Source organism: Pseudophryne corroboree, chromosome 6, assembly GCF_028390025.1.
Source record: "Pseudophryne corroboree isolate aPseCor3 chromosome 6, aPseCor3.hap2, whole genome shotgun sequence".
NCBI lineage: Eukaryota > Metazoa > Chordata > Amphibia > Anura > Myobatrachidae > Pseudophryne > Pseudophryne corroboree.
In genome coordinates this window covers 93315991-93335047 of record NC_086449.1, presented here as the reverse complement: position 1 = coordinate 93335047, position 19057 = coordinate 93315991, and the positions used below count along the sequence as shown (strand labels likewise).

At 37.2% G+C, this 19057-nt stretch overlaps 36 non-coding genes across 36 annotated transcripts; 17 read left to right on the top strand and 19 right to left on the bottom strand.

The window, feature by feature from the left end:
• Nucleotides 1-245: 245 nt before the first annotated feature.
• On the bottom strand, nt 246-317 carry TRNAE-UUC (transfer RNA glutamic acid (anticodon UUC)). Its single transcript has one exon. It is a non-coding gene; the product is annotated as a tRNA-Glu (tRNA).
• A 114-nt stretch (nt 318-431) lies between these two features.
• Nucleotides 432-504, top strand: TRNAM-CAU (transfer RNA methionine (anticodon CAU)). The gene has a single exon. It is a non-coding gene; the product is annotated as a tRNA-Met (tRNA).
• A 776-nt stretch (nt 505-1280) lies between these two features.
• On the bottom strand, nt 1281-1352 carry TRNAE-UUC (transfer RNA glutamic acid (anticodon UUC)). Its single transcript has one exon. It is a non-coding gene; the product is annotated as a tRNA-Glu (tRNA).
• A 114-nt stretch (nt 1353-1466) lies between these two features.
• On the top strand, nt 1467-1539 carry TRNAM-CAU (transfer RNA methionine (anticodon CAU)). The gene has a single exon. It is a non-coding gene; the product is annotated as a tRNA-Met (tRNA).
• A 776-nt stretch (nt 1540-2315) lies between these two features.
• TRNAE-UUC (transfer RNA glutamic acid (anticodon UUC)) lies at nt 2316-2387 on the bottom strand. The gene has a single exon. It is a non-coding gene; the product is annotated as a tRNA-Glu (tRNA).
• Nucleotides 2388-2501: 114 nt separating this feature from the next.
• Nucleotides 2502-2574, top strand: TRNAM-CAU (transfer RNA methionine (anticodon CAU)). Its single transcript has one exon. It is a non-coding gene; the product is annotated as a tRNA-Met (tRNA).
• A 776-nt stretch (nt 2575-3350) lies between these two features.
• TRNAE-UUC (transfer RNA glutamic acid (anticodon UUC)) lies at nt 3351-3422 on the bottom strand. Its single transcript has one exon. It is a non-coding gene; the product is annotated as a tRNA-Glu (tRNA).
• Nucleotides 3423-3526: 104 nt separating this feature from the next.
• TRNAM-CAU (transfer RNA methionine (anticodon CAU)) lies at nt 3527-3609 on the top strand. Its single transcript has one exon. It is a non-coding gene; the product is annotated as a tRNA-Met (tRNA).
• Nucleotides 3610-4379: 770 nt separating this feature from the next.
• On the bottom strand, nt 4380-4451 carry TRNAE-UUC (transfer RNA glutamic acid (anticodon UUC)). Its single transcript has one exon. It is a non-coding gene; the product is annotated as a tRNA-Glu (tRNA).
• Nucleotides 4452-5414: 963 nt separating this feature from the next.
• Nucleotides 5415-5486, bottom strand: TRNAE-UUC (transfer RNA glutamic acid (anticodon UUC)). The gene has a single exon. It is a non-coding gene; the product is annotated as a tRNA-Glu (tRNA).
• Nucleotides 5487-5600: 114 nt separating this feature from the next.
• Nucleotides 5601-5673, top strand: TRNAM-CAU (transfer RNA methionine (anticodon CAU)). The gene has a single exon. It is a non-coding gene; the product is annotated as a tRNA-Met (tRNA).
• Nucleotides 5674-6449: 776 nt separating this feature from the next.
• TRNAE-UUC (transfer RNA glutamic acid (anticodon UUC)) lies at nt 6450-6521 on the bottom strand. Its single transcript has one exon. It is a non-coding gene; the product is annotated as a tRNA-Glu (tRNA).
• Nucleotides 6522-6635: 114 nt separating this feature from the next.
• On the top strand, nt 6636-6708 carry TRNAM-CAU (transfer RNA methionine (anticodon CAU)). The gene has a single exon. It is a non-coding gene; the product is annotated as a tRNA-Met (tRNA).
• Nucleotides 6709-7484: 776 nt separating this feature from the next.
• TRNAE-UUC (transfer RNA glutamic acid (anticodon UUC)) lies at nt 7485-7556 on the bottom strand. The gene has a single exon. It is a non-coding gene; the product is annotated as a tRNA-Glu (tRNA).
• Nucleotides 7557-7670: 114 nt separating this feature from the next.
• TRNAM-CAU (transfer RNA methionine (anticodon CAU)) lies at nt 7671-7743 on the top strand. The gene has a single exon. It is a non-coding gene; the product is annotated as a tRNA-Met (tRNA).
• A 776-nt stretch (nt 7744-8519) lies between these two features.
• TRNAE-UUC (transfer RNA glutamic acid (anticodon UUC)) lies at nt 8520-8591 on the bottom strand. Its single transcript has one exon. It is a non-coding gene; the product is annotated as a tRNA-Glu (tRNA).
• A 114-nt stretch (nt 8592-8705) lies between these two features.
• TRNAM-CAU (transfer RNA methionine (anticodon CAU)) lies at nt 8706-8778 on the top strand. The gene has a single exon. It is a non-coding gene; the product is annotated as a tRNA-Met (tRNA).
• A 776-nt stretch (nt 8779-9554) lies between these two features.
• Nucleotides 9555-9626, bottom strand: TRNAE-UUC (transfer RNA glutamic acid (anticodon UUC)). Its single transcript has one exon. It is a non-coding gene; the product is annotated as a tRNA-Glu (tRNA).
• Nucleotides 9627-9740: 114 nt separating this feature from the next.
• On the top strand, nt 9741-9813 carry TRNAM-CAU (transfer RNA methionine (anticodon CAU)). Its single transcript has one exon. It is a non-coding gene; the product is annotated as a tRNA-Met (tRNA).
• A 776-nt stretch (nt 9814-10589) lies between these two features.
• TRNAE-UUC (transfer RNA glutamic acid (anticodon UUC)) lies at nt 10590-10661 on the bottom strand. The gene has a single exon. It is a non-coding gene; the product is annotated as a tRNA-Glu (tRNA).
• A 114-nt stretch (nt 10662-10775) lies between these two features.
• On the top strand, nt 10776-10848 carry TRNAM-CAU (transfer RNA methionine (anticodon CAU)). The gene has a single exon. It is a non-coding gene; the product is annotated as a tRNA-Met (tRNA).
• A 777-nt stretch (nt 10849-11625) lies between these two features.
• TRNAE-UUC (transfer RNA glutamic acid (anticodon UUC)) lies at nt 11626-11697 on the bottom strand. The gene has a single exon. It is a non-coding gene; the product is annotated as a tRNA-Glu (tRNA).
• A 114-nt stretch (nt 11698-11811) lies between these two features.
• On the top strand, nt 11812-11884 carry TRNAM-CAU (transfer RNA methionine (anticodon CAU)). Its single transcript has one exon. It is a non-coding gene; the product is annotated as a tRNA-Met (tRNA).
• A 776-nt stretch (nt 11885-12660) lies between these two features.
• TRNAE-UUC (transfer RNA glutamic acid (anticodon UUC)) lies at nt 12661-12732 on the bottom strand. Its single transcript has one exon. It is a non-coding gene; the product is annotated as a tRNA-Glu (tRNA).
• A 114-nt stretch (nt 12733-12846) lies between these two features.
• On the top strand, nt 12847-12919 carry TRNAM-CAU (transfer RNA methionine (anticodon CAU)). Its single transcript has one exon. It is a non-coding gene; the product is annotated as a tRNA-Met (tRNA).
• A 776-nt stretch (nt 12920-13695) lies between these two features.
• TRNAE-UUC (transfer RNA glutamic acid (anticodon UUC)) lies at nt 13696-13767 on the bottom strand. The gene has a single exon. It is a non-coding gene; the product is annotated as a tRNA-Glu (tRNA).
• Nucleotides 13768-13881: 114 nt separating this feature from the next.
• On the top strand, nt 13882-13954 carry TRNAM-CAU (transfer RNA methionine (anticodon CAU)). Its single transcript has one exon. It is a non-coding gene; the product is annotated as a tRNA-Met (tRNA).
• Nucleotides 13955-14730: 776 nt separating this feature from the next.
• On the bottom strand, nt 14731-14802 carry TRNAE-UUC (transfer RNA glutamic acid (anticodon UUC)). The gene has a single exon. It is a non-coding gene; the product is annotated as a tRNA-Glu (tRNA).
• Nucleotides 14803-14916: 114 nt separating this feature from the next.
• Nucleotides 14917-14989, top strand: TRNAM-CAU (transfer RNA methionine (anticodon CAU)). The gene has a single exon. It is a non-coding gene; the product is annotated as a tRNA-Met (tRNA).
• Nucleotides 14990-15766: 777 nt separating this feature from the next.
• TRNAE-UUC (transfer RNA glutamic acid (anticodon UUC)) lies at nt 15767-15838 on the bottom strand. The gene has a single exon. It is a non-coding gene; the product is annotated as a tRNA-Glu (tRNA).
• A 114-nt stretch (nt 15839-15952) lies between these two features.
• TRNAM-CAU (transfer RNA methionine (anticodon CAU)) lies at nt 15953-16025 on the top strand. Its single transcript has one exon. It is a non-coding gene; the product is annotated as a tRNA-Met (tRNA).
• Nucleotides 16026-16801: 776 nt separating this feature from the next.
• On the bottom strand, nt 16802-16873 carry TRNAE-UUC (transfer RNA glutamic acid (anticodon UUC)). The gene has a single exon. It is a non-coding gene; the product is annotated as a tRNA-Glu (tRNA).
• A 114-nt stretch (nt 16874-16987) lies between these two features.
• TRNAM-CAU (transfer RNA methionine (anticodon CAU)) lies at nt 16988-17060 on the top strand. The gene has a single exon. It is a non-coding gene; the product is annotated as a tRNA-Met (tRNA).
• Nucleotides 17061-17836: 776 nt separating this feature from the next.
• On the bottom strand, nt 17837-17908 carry TRNAE-UUC (transfer RNA glutamic acid (anticodon UUC)). Its single transcript has one exon. It is a non-coding gene; the product is annotated as a tRNA-Glu (tRNA).
• Nucleotides 17909-18022: 114 nt separating this feature from the next.
• On the top strand, nt 18023-18095 carry TRNAM-CAU (transfer RNA methionine (anticodon CAU)). The gene has a single exon. It is a non-coding gene; the product is annotated as a tRNA-Met (tRNA).
• Nucleotides 18096-18871: 776 nt separating this feature from the next.
• Nucleotides 18872-18943, bottom strand: TRNAE-UUC (transfer RNA glutamic acid (anticodon UUC)). Its single transcript has one exon. It is a non-coding gene; the product is annotated as a tRNA-Glu (tRNA).
• Between the last annotated feature and the right edge of the window lie 114 nt (nt 18944-19057).

The window sequence follows — 19057 nt, the reverse complement described above, 5'->3', positions numbered from 1 at the left end:
TTCTATTCTTTGTGATTTTTGTCCTCAGAGAGCCCATTTCTCACAGTTTCATAATACCTGGAAATTTTACCTGTGATAAGGCCAATGATAATGGCACAGCAGTTGCCCAAAACCTTGTCACAATTAGTAGCAGTGGATCACGTCTGCAATTGGAATCACATCAGACACAAAGAAACATCTGGCTACAACTATTAGTTTTTGTTCCTCTGCTTTTGAATCTGTTTAGAAACAACAATAAGATTCCATTCCCATACCGTGAGTCGAACCCGGGCCACCTGGGTGAAAACCAGGAATCCTTACCGCTAGACCATATGGGAAGCTGAAACAAATCTCCTTCAAAGTTTCATACAAGGAAAACATTTTTACTGATATCGGAAATTTGTTAAACCAAAATGCCTCACCTTTTCTAATCCAAATCTAAGGCTACAGTTGCCTAGTTAGCGCAGTTGGTAGCACGTCAGTCTCATAATCTGAAGTTCGTGAGTTCGAGCCTCACACAGGGCATTTTTATTGATGTCTGTTTTGGGAGCATGGCATTACAATATGAGAGATGCAGTCCTGTTTCTAACAAACTAGACTGATAGCATCAAAATGTTACCTTTCAGAAAGAGTTGTGTCATCTGTTTATAATTGCAGATAAGCTTTAATAATTCACCTGACCTATAAAAGATTTCAGACCAGCAATAAAAGAAAAGATGTCAAATAACTCATCCAAGATGTACCCATTTAGGGGAAAAAAAGCATAAAGCATTTTTCATTCTATTTGTCATGACTGTTGTCCTCAGAACAGTGCATTGTAACTTGAGAGTTAAAACTCTGTTTCTTGTAAAGTTGCCAGAACACCTATCCGGATTGAAGGAATTTTCTCTTTATAACAGGACTTAACATCTGTAAATTTGTTTTAACGCCAAAGGATTTTAGACCATAACTAATGGAAAAGGTGTTTTCAGATCACTTGACACATTTGTAACATTTTTTTATTTTATTTTTCATGCAGCTGGAATCAATGATGGAAAAGGGGAGCATAATGCATTGTAATTTTCTTTGTGATTTTTGTCCTCAGAGAGCCCATTTCTCACAGTTTCATAATACCTGGAAATTTTACCTGTGATAAGGCCAATGATAATGGCACAGCAGTTGCCCAAAACCTTGTCACAATTAGTAGCAGTGGACCACGTCTGCAATTGGAACCACATCAGACACAAGGAAACATCTGGCTACAACTATTAGTTTTTGTTCCTCTGCTTTTGAATCTGTTTAGAAACAACAATAAGATTCCATTTCCATACTGGGAGTCGAACCCGGGCCGCCTGGGTGAAAACCAGGAATCCTTACCGCTGGACCATATGGGAAGCCTAAATAAATCTCCTTCAAAGTTTCATACAAGGAAAACATTTTTACTGATATCGGAAATTTGTTAAACCGAAATGCCTCACCTTTTCTAATCCAAATCTAAGGCTACAGTTGCCTAGTTAGCGCAGTTGGTAGCGCGTAAGTCTCATAATCTGAAGTTCGTGAGTTCGAGCCTCACACAGGGCATTTTTATTGATGTCTGTTTTGGGAGCATGGCATTACAATATGAGAGATGCAGTCCTGTTTCTAACAAACTAGACTGATAGCATCAAAATGTTACCTTTCAGAAAGAGTTGTGTCATCTGTTTATAATTGCAGATAAGCTTTAATAATTCACCTGACCTATAAAAGATTTCAGACCAGCAATAAAAGAAAAGATGTCAAATAACTCATCCAAGATGTACCCATTTAGGGGAAAAAAAGCATAAAGCATTTTTCATTCTATTTGTCATGACTGTTGTCCTCAGAACAGTGCATTGTAACTTGAGAGTTAAAACTCTGTTTCTTGTAAAGTTGCCAGAACACCTATCCGGATTGAAGGAATTTTCTCTTTATAACAGGACTTAACATCTGTAAATTTGTTTTAACGCCAAAGGATTTTAGACCATAACTAATGGAAAAGGTGTTTTCAGATCACTTGACACATTTGTAACATTTTTTTATTTTATTTTTCATGCAGCTGGAATCAATGATGGAAAAGGGGAGCATAATGCATTGTTCTATTCTTTGTGATTTTTGTCCTCAGAGAGCCCATTTCTCACAGTTTCATAATACCTGGAAATTTTACCTGTGATAAGGCCAATGATAATGGCACAGCAGTTGCCCAAAACCTTGTCACAATTAGTAGCAGTGGATCACGTCTGCAATTGGAATCACATCAGACACAAAGAAACATCTGGCTACAACTATTAGTTTTTGTTCCTCTGCTTTTGAATCTGTTTAGAAACAACAATAAGATTCCATTCCCATACCGTGAGTCGAACCCGGGCCACCTGGGTGAAAACCAGGAATCCTTACCGCTAGACCATATGGGAAGCTGAAACAAATCTCCTTCAAAGTTTCATACAAGGAAAACATTTTTACTGATATCGGAAATTTGTTAAACCAAAATGCCTCACCTTTTCTAATCCAAATCTAAGGCTACAGTTGCCTAGTTAGCGCAGTTGGTAGCGCGTCAGTCTCATAATCTGAAGTTCGTGAGTTCGAGCCTCACACAGGGCATTTTTATTGATGTCTGTTTTGGGAGCATGGCATTACAATATGAGAGATGCAGTCCTGTTTCTAACAAACTAGACTGATAGCATCAAAATGTTACCTTTCAGAAAGAGTTGTGTCATCTGTTTATAATTGCAGATAAGCTTTAATAATTCACCTGACCTATAAAAGATTTCAGACCAGCAATAAAAGAAAAGATGTCAAATAACTCATCCAAGATGTACCCATTTAGGGGAAAAAAAGCATAAAGCATTTTTCATTCTATTTGTCATGACTGTTGTCCTCAGAACAGTGCATTGTAACTTGAGAGTTAAAACTCTGTTTCTTGTAAAGTTGCCAGAACACCTATCCGGATTGAAGGAATTTTCTCTTTATAACAGGACTTAACATCTGTAAATTTGTTTTAACGCCAAAGGATTTTAGACCATAACTAATGGAAAAGGTGTTTTCAGATCACTTGACACATTTGTAACATTTTTTTATTTTATTTTTCATGCAGCTGGAATCAATGATGGAAAAGGGGAGCATAATGCATTGTAATTTTCTTTGTGATTTTTGTCCTCAGAGAGCCCATTTCTCACAGTTTCATAATACCTGGAAATTTTACCTGTGATAAGGCCAATGATAATGGCACAGCAGTTGCCCAAAACCTTGTCACAATTAGTAGCAGTGGATCACGTCTGCAATTGGAACCACATCAGACACAAGGAAACATCTGGCTACAACTATTAGTTTTTGTTCCTCTGCTTTTGAATCTGTTTAGAAACAACAATAAGATTCCATTCCCATACCGTGAGTCGAACCCGGGCCACCTGGGTGAAAACCAGGAATCCTTACCGCTAGACCATATGGGAAGCTGAAACAAATCTCCTTCAAAGTTTCATACAAGGAAAACATTTTTACTGATATCGGAAATTTGTTAAACCAAAATGCCTCACCTTTTCTAATCCAAAAATAAGCCTACAGTTTCATTGTTAGCGCAGTTGGTAGCGCGTCAGTCTCATAATCTGAAGGTCGTGAGTTCAAGCCTCACACAGGGCATTTTTATTGATGTCTATTTTGGGAGCATGGCATTGCAATATGAGATGCAGTCCTGTTTCTAACAAACTAGACTGATTGCATCAAAATGTTACCTTTCAGAAAGAGTTGTGTCATCTGTTTATAATTGCAGATAAGCTTTAATAATTCACCTGACCTATAAAAGATTTCAGACCAGCAATAAAAGAAAAGATGTCAAATAACTCATCCAAGATGTACCCATTTAGGGGAAAAAAAGCATAAAGCATTTTTCATTCTATTTGTCATGACTGTTGTCCTCAGAACAGTGCATTGTAACTTGAGAGTTAAAACTCTGTTTCTTGTAAAGTTGCCAGAACACCTGTCCGGATTGAAGGAATTTTCTCTTTATAAAAGGACTTAACATCTGTAAATTTGTTTTAACGCCAAAGGATTTTAGACCATAACTAATGGAAAAGGTGTTTTCAGATCACTTGACACATTTGTAACATTTTTTTATTTTATTTTTCATGCAGCTGGAATCAATGATGGAAAAGGGGAGCATAATGCATTGTTCTATTCTTTGTGATTTTTGTCCTCAGCCCATTTCTCACAGTTTCATAATACCTGGAAATTTTACCTGTGATAAGGCCAATGATAATGGCACAGCAGTTGCCCAAAACCTTGTCACAATTAGTAGCAGTGGATCACGTCTGCAATTGGAATCACATCAGACACAAGGAAACATCTGGCTACAACTATTAGTTTTTGTTCCTCTGCTTTTGAATCTGTTTAGAAACAACAATAAGATTCCATTCCCATACCGGGAGTCGAACCCGGGCCACCTGGGTGAAAACCAGGAATCCTTACCGCTAGACCATATGGGAAGCTGAAATAAATCTCCTTCAAAGTTTCATACAAGGAAAACATTTTTACTGATATCGGAAATTTGTTAAACCAAAATTCCTCACCTTTTCTAATCCAAACCTAAGGCTACAGTTGCCTAGTTAGCACAGTTGGTAGCGCGTAAGTCTCATAATCTGAAGTTCGTGAGTTGAAGCCTCACACAGGGCATTTTTATTGATGTCTGTTTTGGGAGCATGGCATTACAATATGAGAGATGCAGTCCTGTTTCTAACAAACTAGACTGATTGCATCAAAATGTTACCTTTCAGAAAGAGTTGTGTCATCTGTTTATAATTGCAGATAAGCTTTAATAATTCACCTGACCTATAAAAGATTTCAGACCAGCAATAAAAGAAAAGATGTCAAATAACTCATCCAAGATGTACCCATTTAGGGGAAAAAAAGCATAAAGCATTTTTCATTCTATTTGTCATGACTGTTGTCCTCAGAACAGTGCATTGTAACTTGAGAGTTAAAACTCTGTTTCTTGTAAAGATGCCAGAACACCTATCCGGATTGAAGGAATTTTCTCTTTATAACAGGACTTAACATCTGTAAATTTGTTTTAACGCCAAAAGATTTTAGACCATAACTAATGGAAAAGGTGTTTTCAGATCACTTGACACATTTGTAACATTTTTTTATTTTATTTTTCATGCAGCTGGAATCAATGATGGAAAAGGGGAGAATAATGCATTGTTCTTTTCTTTGTGATTTTTGTCCTCAGAGAGCCCATTTCTCACAGTTTCATAATACCTGGAAATTTTACATGTGATAAGGCCAATGATAATGGCACAGCAGTTGCCCAAAACCTTGTCACAATTAGTAGCTGTGGATCACGTCTGCAATTGGAACCACATCAGACACAAGGAAACATCTGGCTACAACTATTAGTTTTTGTTCCTCTGCTTTTGAATCTGTTTAGAAACAACAATAAGATTCCATTCCCATACTGGGAGTCGAACCCGGGCCGTCTGGATGAAAACCAAGAGTCCTTACCGCTAGACCATATGGGAAGCTGAAATAAATCTCCTTCAAAGTTTCATACAAGGAAAACATTTTTACTTATATCGGAAATTTGTTAAACCAAAATGCCTCACCTTTTCTAATCCAAAAATAAGCCTACAGTTTCCTTGTTAGCGCAGTTGGTAGCGCGTCAGTCTCATAATCTGAAGGTCGTGAGTTCAAGCCTCGCACAGGGCATTTTTATTGATGTCTATTTTGGGAGCATGGCATTGCAATATGAGAGATGCAGTCCTGTTTCTAACAAACTAGACTGATTGCATCAAAATGTTACCTATCAGAAAGAGTTGTGTCATCTGTTTATAATTGCAGATAAGCTTTAATAATTCACCTGACCTATAAAAGTTTTCAGACCAGCAATAAAAGAAAAGATGTCAAATAACTCATCCAAGATGTACCCATTTAGGGGAAAAAAAGCATAAAGCATTTTTCATTCTATTTGTCATGCCTGTTGTCCTCAGAACAGTGCATTGTAACTTGAGAGTTAAAACTCTGTTTCTTGTAAAGTTGCCAGAACACCTGTCCGGATTGAAGGAATTTTCTCTTTATAACAGGACTTAACATCTGTAAATTTGTTTTAACGCCAAAGGATTTTAGACCATAACTAATGGAAAAAGAGTTTTCAGATCACTTGACACATTTGTAACATTTTTTTATTTTATTTTTCATGCAGCTGGAATCAATGATGGAAAAGGGGAGCATAATGCATTGTTCTATTCTTTGTGATTTTTGTCCTCAGAGAGCCCATTTCTCACAGTTTCATAATACCTGGAAATTTTACCTGTGATAAGGCCAATGATAATGGCACAGCAGTTGCCCAAAACCTTGTCACAATTAGTAGCAGTGGATCACGTCTGCAATTGGAATCACATCAGACACAAGGAAACATCTGGCTACAACTATTAGTTTTTGTTCCTCTGCTTTTGAATCTGTTTAGAAACAACAATAAGGTTCCATTCCCATACCGGGAGTCGAACCCGGGCCACCTGGGTGAAAACCAGGAATCCTTACCGCTAGACCATATGGGAAGCTGAAATAAATCTCCTTCAAAGTTTCATACAAGGAAAACATTTTTACTGATATCGGAAATTTGTTAAACCAAAATGCCTCACCTTTTCTAATCCAAATCTAAGACTACAGTTGCCTTGTTAGCGCAGTTGGTAGCGCGTCAGTCTCATAATCTGAAGGTCGTGAGTTCAAGCCTCACACAGGGCATTTTTATTGATGTCTGTTTTGGGAGCATGGTATTACAATATGAGAGATGCAGTCCTGTTTCTAACAAACTAGACTGATAGCATCAAAATGTTACCTTTCAGAAAGAGTTGTGTCATCTGTTTATAATTGCAGATAAGCTTTAATAATTCACCTGACCTATAAAAGATTTCAGACCAGCAATAAAAGAAAAGATGTCAAATAACTCATCCAAGATGTACCCATTTAGGGGAAAAAAAGCATAAAGCATTTTTCATTCTATTTGTCATGACTGTTGTCCTCAGAACATTGCATTGTAACTTGAGAGTTAAAACTCTGTTTCTTGTAAAGTTGCCAGAACACCTATCCGGATTGAAGGACTTTTCTCTTTATAACAGGACTTAACATCTGTAAATTTGTTTTAACGCCAAAGGATTTTTGACCATAACTAATGGAAAAGGTGTTTTCAGATCACTTGACACATTTGTAACATTTTTTTATTTTATTTTTCATGCAGCTGGAATCAATGATGGAAAAGGGGAGCATAATGCATTGTTCTATTCTTTGTGATTTTTGTCCTCAGAGAGCCCATTTCTCACAGTTTCATAATACCTGGAAATTTTACCTGTGATAAGGCCAATGATAATGGCACAGCAGTTGCCCAAAACCTTGCCACAATTAGTAGCAGTGGATCACGTCTGCAATTGGAACCACATCAGACACAAGGAAACATCTGGCTACAACTATTAGTTTTTGTTCCTCTGCTTTTGAATCTGTTTAGAAACAACAATAAGATTCCATTCCCATACCGGGAGTCGAACCCGGGCCGCCTGGGTGAAAACCAGGAATCCTTACCGCTAGACCATATGGGAAGCTGAAATAAATCTCCTTCAAAGTTTCATACAAGGAAAACATTTTTACTGATATAGGAAATTTGTTAATCCAAAATGCCTCACCTTTTCTAATCCAAAAATAAGCATACAGTTGCCTTGTTAGCGCAGTTGGTAGCGCGTCAGTCTCATAATCTGAAGGTCGTGAGTTCAAGCCTCACACAGGGCATTTTTATTGATGTCTATTTTGGGAGCATGGCATTGCAATATGAGAGATGCAGTCCTGTTTCTAACAAACTAGACTGATTGCATCAAAATGTTACCTTTCAGAAAGAGTTGTGTCATCTGTTTATAATTGCAGATAAGCTTTAATAATTCACCTGACCTATAAAAGTTTTCAGACCAGCAATAAAAGAAAAGATGTCAAATAACTCATCCAAGATGTACCCATTTAGGGGAAAAAAAGCATAAAGCATTTTTCATTCTATTTGTCATGCCTGTTGTCCTCAGAACAGTGCATTGTAACTTGAGAGTTAAAACTCTGTTTCTTGTAAAGTTGCCAGAACACCTGTCCGGATTGAAGGAATTTTCTCTTTATAACAGGACTTAACATCTGTAAATTTGTTTTAACGCCAAAGGATTTTAGACCATAACTAATGGAAAAAGAGTTTTCAGATCACTTGACACATTTGTAACATTTTTTTATTTTATTTTTCATGCAGCTGGAATCAATGATGGAAAAGGGGAGCATAATGCATTGTTCTATTCTTTGTGATTTTTGTCCTCAGAGAGCCCATTTCTCACAGTTTCATAATACCTGGAAATTTTACCTGTGATAAGGCCAATGATAATGGCACAGCAGTTGCCCAAAACCTTGTCACAATTAGTAGCAGTGGATCACGTCTGCAATTGGAATCACATCAGACACAAGGAAACATCTGGCTACAACTATTAGTTTTTGTTCCTCTGCTTTTGAATCTGTTTAGAAACAACAATAAGGTTCCATTCCCATACCGGGAGTCGAACCCGGGCCACCTGGGTGAAAACCAGGAATCCTTACCGCTAGACCATATGGGAAGCTGAAATAAATCTCCTTCAAAGTTTCATACAAGGAAAACATTTTTACTGATATCGGAAATTTGTTAAACCAAAATGCCTCACCTTTTCTAATCCAAATCTAAGGCTACAGTTGCCTTGTTAGCGCAGTTGGTAGCGCGTCAGTCTCATAATCTGAAGGTCGTGAGTTCAAGCCTCACACAGGGCATTTTTATTGATGTCTGTTTTGGGAGCATGGTATTACAATATGAGAGATGCAGTCCTGTTTCTAACAAACTAGACTGATAGCATCAAAATGTTACCTTTCAGAAAGAGTTGTGTCATCTGTTTATAATTGCAGATAAGCTTTAATAATTCACCTGACCTATAAAAGATTTCAGACCAGCAATAAAAGAAAAGATGTCAAATAACTCATCCAAGATGTACCCATTTAGGGGAAAAAAAGCATAAAGCATTTTTCATTCTATTTGTCATGACTGTTGTCCTCAGAACAGTGCATTGTAACTTGAGAGTTAAAACTCTGTTTCTTGTAAAGTTGCCAGAACACCTATCCGGATTGAAGGACTTTTCTCTTTATAACAGGACTTAACATCTGTAAATTTGTTTTAACGCCAAAGGATTTTTGACCATAACTAATGGAAAAGGTGTTTTCAGATCACTTGACACATTTGTAACATTTTTTTATTTTATTTTTCATGCAGCTGGAATCAATGATGGAAAAGGGGAGCATAATGCATTGTTCTATTCTTTGTGATTTTTGTCCTCAGAGAGCCCATTTCTCACAGTTTCATAATACCTGGAAATTTTACCTGTGATAAGGCCAATGATAATGGCACAGCAGTTGCCCAAAACCTTGCCACAATTAGTAGCAGTGGATCACGTCTGCAATTGGAACTACATCAGACACAAGGAAACATCTGGCTACAACTATTAGTTTTTGTTCCTCTGCTTTTGAATCTGTTTAGAAACAACAATAAGATTCCATTCCCATACCGGGAGTCGAACCCGGGCCGCCTGGGTGAAAACCAGGAATCCTTACCGCTAGCCCATATGGGAAGCTGAAATAAATCTCCTTCAAAGTTTCATACAAGGAAAACATTTTTACTGATATAGGAAATTTGTTAATCCAAAATGCCTCACCTTTTCTAATCCAAAAATAAGCCTACAGTTGCCTTGTTAGCGCAGTTGGTAGCGCGTCAGTCTCATAATCTGAAGGTCGTGAGTTCAAGCCTCACACAGGGCATTTTTATTGATGTCTGTTTTGGGAGCATGGTATTACAATATGAGAGATGCAGTCCTGTTTCTAACAAACTAGACTGATAGCATCAAAATGTTACCTTTCAGAAAGAGTTGTGTCATCTGTTTATAATTGCAGATAAGCTTTAATAATTCACCTGACCTATAAAAGATTTCAGACCAGCAATAAAAGAAAAGATGTCAAATAACTCATCCAAGATGTACCCATTTAGGGGAAAAAAAGCATAAAGCATTTTTCATTCTATTTGTCATGACTGTTGTCCTCAGAACAGTGCATTGTAACTTGAGAGTTAAAACTCTGTTTCTTGTAAAGTTGCCAGAACACCTATCCGGATTGAAGGACTTTTCTCTTTATAACAGGACTTAACATCTGTAAATTTGTTTTAACGCCAAAGGATTTTAGACCATAACTAATGGAAAAAGAGTTTTCAGATCACTTGACACATTTGTAACATTTTTTTATTTTATTTTTCATGCAGCTGGAATCAATGATGGAAAAGGGGAGCATAATGCATTGTTCTATTCTTTGTGATTTTTGTCCTCAGAGAGCCCATTTCTCACAGTTTCATAATACCTGGAAATTTTACCTGTGATAAGGCCAATGATAATGGCACAGCAGTTGCCCAAAACCTTGTCACAATTAGTAGCAGTGGATCACGTCTGCAATTGGAATCACATCAGACACAAGGAAACATCTGGCTACAACTATTAGTTTTTGTTCCTCTGCTTTTGAATCTGTTTAGAAACAACAATAAGGTTCCATTCCCATACCGGGAGTCGAACCCGGGCCACCTGGGTGAAAACCAGGAATCCTTACCGCTAGACCATATGGGAAGCTGAAATAAATCTCCTTCAAAGTTTCATACAAGGAAAACATTTTTACTGATATCGGAAATTTGTTAAACCAAAATGCCTCACCTTTTCTAATCCAAATCTAAGGCTACAGTTGCCTTGTTAGCGCAGTTGGTAGCGCGTCAGTCTCATAATCTGAAGGTCGTGAGTTCAAGCCTCAAACAGGGCATTTTTATTGATGTCTGTTTTGGGAGCATGGTATTACAATATGAGAGATGCAGTCCTGTTTCTAACAAACTAGACTGATAGCATCAAAATGTTACCTTTCAGAAAGAGTTGTGTCATCTGTTTATAATTGCAGATAAGCTTTAATAATTCACCTGACCTATAAAAGATTTCAGACCAGCAATAAAAGAAAAGATGTCAAATAACTCATCCAAGATGTACCCATTTAGGGGAAAAAAAGCATAAAGCATTTTTCATTCTATTTGTCATGACTGTTGTCCTCAGAACAGTGCATTGTAACTTGAGAGTTAAAACTCTGTTTCTTGTAAAGTTGCCAGAACACCTATCCGGATTGAAGGACTTTTCTCTTTATAACAGGACTTAACATCTGTAAATTTGTTTTAACGCCAAAGGATTTTTGACCATAACTAATGGAAAAGGTGTTTTCAGATCACTTGACACATTTGTAACATTTTTTTATTTTATTTTTCATGCAGCTGGAATCAATGATGGAAAAGGGGAGCATAATGCATTGTTCTATTCTTTGTGATTTTTGTCCTCAGAGAGCCCATTTCTCACAGTTTCATAATACCTGGAAATTTTACCTGTGATAAGGCCAATGATAATGGCACAGCAGTTGCCCAAAACCTTGCCACAATTAGTAGCAGTGGATCACGTCTGCAATTGGAACCACATCAGACAACAAGGAAACATCTGGCTACAACTATTAGTTTTTGTTCCTCTGCTTTTGAATCTGTTTAGAAACAACAATAAGATTCCATTCCCATACCGGGAGTCGAACCCGGGCCGCCTGGGTGAAAACCAGGAATCCTTACCGCTAGACCATATGGGAAACTGAAATAAATCTCCTTCAAAGTTTCATACAAGGAAAACATTTTTACTGATATAGGAAATTTGTTAATCCAAAATGCCTCACCTTTTCTAATCCAAAAATAAGCCTACAGTTGCCTTGTTAGCGCAGTTGGTAGCGCGTCAGTCTCATAATCTGAAGGTCGTGAGTTCAAGCCTCACACAGGGCATTTTTATTGATGTCTATTTTGGGAGCATGGCATTGCAATATGAGAGATGCAGTCCTGTTTCTAACAAACTAGACTGATTGCATCAAAATGTTACCTATCAGAAAGAGTTGTGTCATCTGTTTATAATTGCAGATAAGCTTTAATAATTCACCTGACCTATAAAAGTTTTCAGACCAGCAATAAAAGAAAAGATGTCAAATAACTCATCCAAGATGTACCCATTTAGGGGAAAAAAAGCATAAAGCATTTTTCATTCTATTTGTCATGCCTGTTGTCCTCAGAACAGTGCATTGTAACTTGAGAGTTAAAACTCTGTTTCTTGTAAAGTTGCCAGAACACCTGTCCGGATTGAAGGAATTTTCTCTTTATAACAGGACTTAACATCTGTAAATTTGTTTTAACGCCAAAGGATTTTAGACCATAACTAATGGAAAAAGAGTTTTCAGATCACTTGACACATTTGTAACATTTTTTTATTTTATTTTTCATGCAGCTGGAATCAATGATGGAAAAGGGGAGCATAATGCATTGTTCTATTCTTTGTGATTTTTGTCCTCAGAGAGCCCATTTCTCACAGTTTCATAATACCTGGAAATTTTACCTGTGATAAGGCCAATGATAATGGCACAGCAGTTGCCCAAAACCTTGTCACAATTAGTAGCAGTGGATCACGTCTGCAATTGGAATCACATCAGACACAAGGAAACATCTGGCTACAACTATTAGTTTTTGTTCCTCTGCTTTTGAATCTGTTTAGAAACAACAATAAGGTTCCATTCCCATACCGGGAGTCGAACCCGGGCCACCTGGGTGAAAACCAGGAATCCTTACCGCTAGACCATATGGGAAGCTGAAATAAATCTCCTTCAAAGTTTCATACAAGGAAAACATTTTTACTGATATCGGAAATTTGTTAAACCAAAATGCCTCACCTTTTCTAATCCAAATCTAAGGCTACAATTGCCTTGTTAGCGCAGTTGGTAGCGCGTCAGTCTCATAATCTGAAGGTCGTGAGTTCTAGCCTCACACAGGGCATTTTTATTGATGTCTGTTTTGGGAGCATGGTATTACAATATGAGAGATGCAGTCCTGTTTCTAACAAACTAGACTGATAGCATCAAAATGTTACCTTTCAGAAAGAGTTGTGTCATCTGTTTATAATTGCAGATAAGCTTTAATAATTCACCTGACCTATAAAAGATTTCAGACCAGCAATAAAAGAAAAGATGTCAAATAACTCATCCAAGATGTACCCATTTAGGGGAAAAAAAGCATAAAGCATTTTTCATTCTATTTGTCATGACTGTTGTCCTCAGAACAGTGCATTGTAACTTGAGAGTTAAAACTCTGTTTCTTGTAAAGTTGCCAGAACACCTATCCGGATTGAAGGACTTTTCTCTTTATAACAGGACTTAACATCTGTAAATTTGTTTTAACGCCAAAGGATTTTTGACCATAACTAATGGAAAAGGTGTTTTCAGATCACTTGACACATTTGTAACATTTTTTTATTTTATTTTTCATGCAGCTGGAATCAATGATGGAAAAGGGGAGCATAATGCATTGTTCTATTCTTTGTGATTTTTGTTCTCAGAGAGCCCATTTCTCAATTTTACATAATACCTGGAAATTTTACCTGTGATAAGGCCAATGATAATGGCACAGCAGTTGCCCAAAACCTTGTCACAATTAGTAGCAGTGGATCACGTCTGCAATTGGAACCACATCAGACACAAGGAAACATCTGGCTACAACTACTAGTTTTTGTTCCTCTGCTTTTGAATCTGTTTAGAAACAACAATAAGATTCTATTCCCATACCGGGAGTCGAACCCAGGACACCTGGGTGAAAACCAAGAATCCTTACCGCTAGACCATATGGGAAGCTGAAATAAATCTCCTTCAAAGTTTCATACAAGGAAAACATTTTTACTGATATCGGAAATTTGTTAAACCAAAATGCCTCACCTTTTCTAATCCAAATCTAAGGCTACAGTTGCCTTGTTAGCGCAGTTGGTAGCGCGTCAGTCTCATAATCTGAAGGTCGTGAGTTCAAGCCTCACACAGGGCATTTTTATTGATGTCTGTTTTGGGAGCATGGTATTACAATATGAGAGATGCAGTCCTGTTTCTAACAAACTAGACTGATAGCATCAAAATGTTACCTTTCAGAAAGAGTTGTGTCATCTGTTTATAATTGCAGATAAGCTTTAATAATTCACCTGACCTATAAAAGATTTCAGACCAGCAATAAAAGAAAAGATGTCAAATAACTCATCCAAGATGTACCCATTTAGGGGAAAAAAAGCATAAAGCATTTTTCATTCTATTTGTCATGACTGTTGTCCTCAGAACAGTGCATTGTAACTTGAGAGTTAAAACTCTGTTTCTTGTAAAGTTGCCAGAACACCTGTCCGGATTGAAGGAATTTTCTCTTTATAACAGGACTTAACATCTGTAAATTTGTTTTAACGCCAAAGGATTTTAGACCATAACTAATGGAAAAAGAGTTTTCAGATCACTTGACACATTTGTAACATTTTTTTATTTTATTTTTCATGCAGCTGGAATCAATGATGGAAAAGGGGAGCATAATGCATTGTTCTATTCTTTGTGATTTTTGTCCTCAGAGAGCCCATTTCTCACAGTTTCATAATACCTGGAAATTTTACCTGTGATAAGGCCAATGATAATGGCACAGCAGTTGCCCAAAACCTTGTCACAATTAGTAGCAGTGGATCACGTCTGCAATTGGAATCACATCAGACACAAGGAAACATCTGGCTACAACTATTAGTTTTTGTTCCTCTGCTTTTGAATCTGTTTAGAAACAACAATAAGGTTCCATTCCCATACCGGGAGTCGAACCCGGGCCACCTGGGTGAAAACCAGGAATCCTTACCGCTAGACCATATGGGAAGCTGAAATAAATCTCCTTCAAAGTTTCATACAAGGAAAACATTTTTACTGATATCGGAAATTTGTTAAACCAAAATGCCTCACCTTTTCTAATCCAAATCTAAGGCTACAATTGCCTTGTTAGCGCAGTTAGTAGCGCGTCAGTCTCATAATCTGAAGGTCGTGAGTTCTAGCCTCACACAGGGCATTTTTATTGATGTCTGTTTTGGGAGCATGGTATTACAATATGAGAGATGCAGTCCTGTTTCTAACAAACTAGACTGATAGCATCAAAATGTTACCTTTCAGAAAGAGTTGTGTCATCTGTTTATAATTGCAGATAAGCTTTAATAATTCACCTGACCTATAAAAGATTTCAGACCAGCAATAAAAGAAAAGATGTCAAATAACTCATCCAAGATGTACCCATTTAGGGGAAAAAAAGCATAAAGCATTTTTCATTCTATTTGTCATGACTGTTGTCCTCAGAACAGTGCATTGTAACTTGAGAGTTAAAACTCTGTTTCTTGTAAAGTTGCCAGAACACCTATCCGGATTGAAGGACTTTTCTCTTTATAACAGGACTTAACATCTGTAAATTTGTTTTAACGCCAAAGGATTTTTGACCATAACTAATGGAAAAGGTGTTTTCAGATCACTTGACACATTTGTAACATTTTTTTATTTTATTTTTCATGCAGCTGGAATCAATGATGGAAAAGGGGAGCATAATGCATTGTTCTATTCTTTGTGATTTTTGTCCTCAGAGAGCCCATTTCTCACAGTTTCATAATACCTGGAAATTTTACCTGTGATAAGGCCAATGATAATGGCACAGCAGTTGCCCAAAACCTTGCCACAATTAGTAGCAGTGGATCACGTCTGCAATTGGAACCACATCAGACAACAAGGAAACATCTGGCTACAACTATTAGTTTTTGTTCCTCTGCTTTTGAATCTGTTTAGAAACAACAATAAGATTCCATTCCCATACCGGGAGTCGAACCCGGGCCGCCTGGGTGAAAACCAGGAATCCTTACCGCTAGACCATATGGGAAACTGAAATAAATCTCCTTCAAAGTTTCATACAAGGAAAACATTTTTACTGATATAGGAAATTTGTTAATCCAAAATGCCTCACCTTTTCTAATCCAAAAATAAGCCTACAGTTGCCTTGTTAGCGCAGTTGGTAGCGCGTCAGTCTCATAATCTGAAGGTCGTGAGTTCAAGCCTCACACAGGGCATTTTTATTGATGTCTATTTTGGGAGCATGGCATTGCAATATGAGAGATGCAGTCCTGTTTCTAACAAACTAGACTGATTGCATCAAAATGTTACCTATCAGAAAGAGTTGTGTCATCTGTTTATAATTGCAGATAAGCTTTAATAATTCACCTGACCTATAAAAGTTTTCAGACCAGCAATAAAAGAAAAGATGTCAAATAACTCATCCAAGATGTACCCATTTAGGGGAAAAAAAGCATAAAGCATTTTTCATTCTATTTGTCATGCCTGTTGTCCTCAGAACAGTGCATTGTAACTTGAGAGTTAAAACTCTGTTTCTTGTAAAGTTGCCAGAACACCTGTCCGGATTGAAGGAATTTTCTCTTTATAACAGGACTTAACATCTGTAAATTTGTTTTAACGCCAAAGGATTTTAGACCATAACTAATGGAAAAAGAGTTTTCAGATCACTTGACACATTTGTAACATTTTTTTATTTTATTTTTCATGCAGCTGGAATCAATGATGGAAAAGGGGAGCATAATGCATTGTTCTATTCTTTGTGATTTTTGTCCTCAGAGAGCCCATTTCTCACAGTTTCATAATACCTGGAAATTTTACCTGTGATAAGGCCAATGATAATGGCACAGCAGTTGCCCAAAACCTTGTCACAATTAGTAGCAGTGGATCACGTCTGCAATTGGAATCACATCAGACACAAGGAAACATCTGGCTACAACTATTAGTTTTTGTTCCTCTGCTTTTGAATCTGTTTAGAAACAACAATAAGGTTCCATTCCCATACCGGGAGTCGAACCCGGGCCACCTGGGTGAAAACCAGGAATCCTTACCGCTAGACCATATGGGAAGCTGAAATAAATCTCCTTCAAAGTTTAATACAAGGAAAACATTTTTACTGATATCGGAAATTTGTTAAACCAAAATGCCTCACCTTTTCTAATCCAAATCTAAGGCTACAATTGCCTTGTTAGCGCAGTTGGTAGCGCGTCAGTCTCATAATCTGAAGGTCGTGAGTTCTAGCCTCACACAGGGCATTTTTATTGATGTCTGTTTTGGGAGCATGGTATTACAATATGAGAGATGCAGTCCTGTTTCTAACAAACTAGACTGATAGCATCAAAATGTTACCTTTCAGAAAGAGTTGTGTCATCTGTTTATAATTGCAGATAAGCTTTAATAATTCACCTGACCTATAAAAGATTTCAGACCAGCAATAAAAGAAAAGATGTCAAATAACTCATCCAAGATGTACCCATTTAGGGGAAAAAAAGCATAAAGCATTTTTCATTCTATTTGTCATGACTGTTGTCCTCAGAACAGTGCATTGTAACTTGAGAGTTAAAACTCTGTTTCTTGTAAAGTTGCCAGAACACCTATCCGGATTGAAGGACTTTTCTCTTTATAACAGGACTTAACATCTGTAAATTTGTTTTAACGCCAAAGGATTTTTGACCATAACTAATGGAAAAGGTGTTTTCAGATCACTTGACACATTTGTAACATTTTTTTATTTTATTTTTCATGCAGCTGGAATCAATGATGGAAAAGGGGAGCATAATGCATTGTTCTATTCTTTGTGATTTTTGTTCTCAGAGAGCCCATTTCTCAATTTTACATAATACCTGGAAATTTTACCTGTGATAAGGCCAATGATAATGGCACAGCAGTTGCCCAAAACCTTGTCACAATTAGTAGCAGTGGATCACGTCTGCAATTGGAACCACATCAGACACAAGGAAACATCTGGCTACAACTACTAGTTTTTGTTCCTCTGCTTTTGAATCTGTTTAGAAACAACAATAAGATTCTATTCCCATACCGGGAGTCGAACCCAGGACACCTGGGTGAAAACCAAGAATCCTTACCGCTAGACCATATGGGAAGCTGAAATAAATCTCCTTCAAAGTTTCATACAAGGAAAACATTTTTACTGATATCGGAAATTTGTTAAACCAAAATGCCTCACCTTTTCTAATCCAAATCTAAGGCTACAGTTGCCTTGTTAGCGCAGTTGGTAGCGCGTCAGTCTCATAATCTGAAGGTCGTGAGTTCAAGCCTCACACAGGGCATTTTTATTGATGTCTGTTTTGGGAGCATGGTATTACAATATGAGAGATGCAGTCCTGTTTCTAACAAACTAGACTGATAGCATCAAAATGTTACCTTTCAGAAAGAGTTGTGTCATCTGTTTATAATTGCAGATAAGCTTTAATAATTCACCTGACCTATAAAAGATTTCAGACCAGCAATAAAAGAAAAGATGTCAAATAACTCATCCAAGATGTACCCATTTAGGGGAAAAAAAGCATAAAGCATTTTTCATTCTATTTGTCATGACTGTTGTCCTCAGAACAGTGCATTGTAACTTGAGAGTTAAAACTCTGTTTCTTGTAAAGTTGCCAGAACACCTATCCGGATTGAAGGACTTTTCTCTTTATAACAGGACTTAACATCTGTAAATTTGTTTTAACGCCAAAGGATTTTTGACCATAACTAATGGAAAAGGTGTTTTCAGATCACTTGACACATCTGTAACATTTTTTTATTTTATTTTTCATGCAGCTGGAATCAATGATGGAAAAGGGGAACATAATGCATTGTTCTATTCTTTGTGATTTTTGTCCTCAGAGAGCCCATTTCTCACAGTTTCATAATACCTGGAAATTTTACCTGTGATAAGGCCAATGATAATGGCACAGCAGTTGCCCAAAACCTTGTCACAATTAGTAGCAGTGGATCACGTCTGCAATTGGAATCACATCAGACACAAGGAAACATCTGGCTACAACTATTAGTTTTTGTTCCTCTGCTTTTGAATCTGTTTAGAAACAACAATAAGGTTCCATTCCCATACCGGGAGTCGAACCCGGGCCACCTGGGTGAAAACCAGGAATCCTTACCGCTAGACCATATGGGAAGCTGAAATAAATCTCCTTCAAAGTTTCATACAAGGAAAACATTTTTACTGATATCGGAAATTTGTTAAACCAAAATGCCTCACCTTTTCTAATCCAAATCTAAGGCTACAATT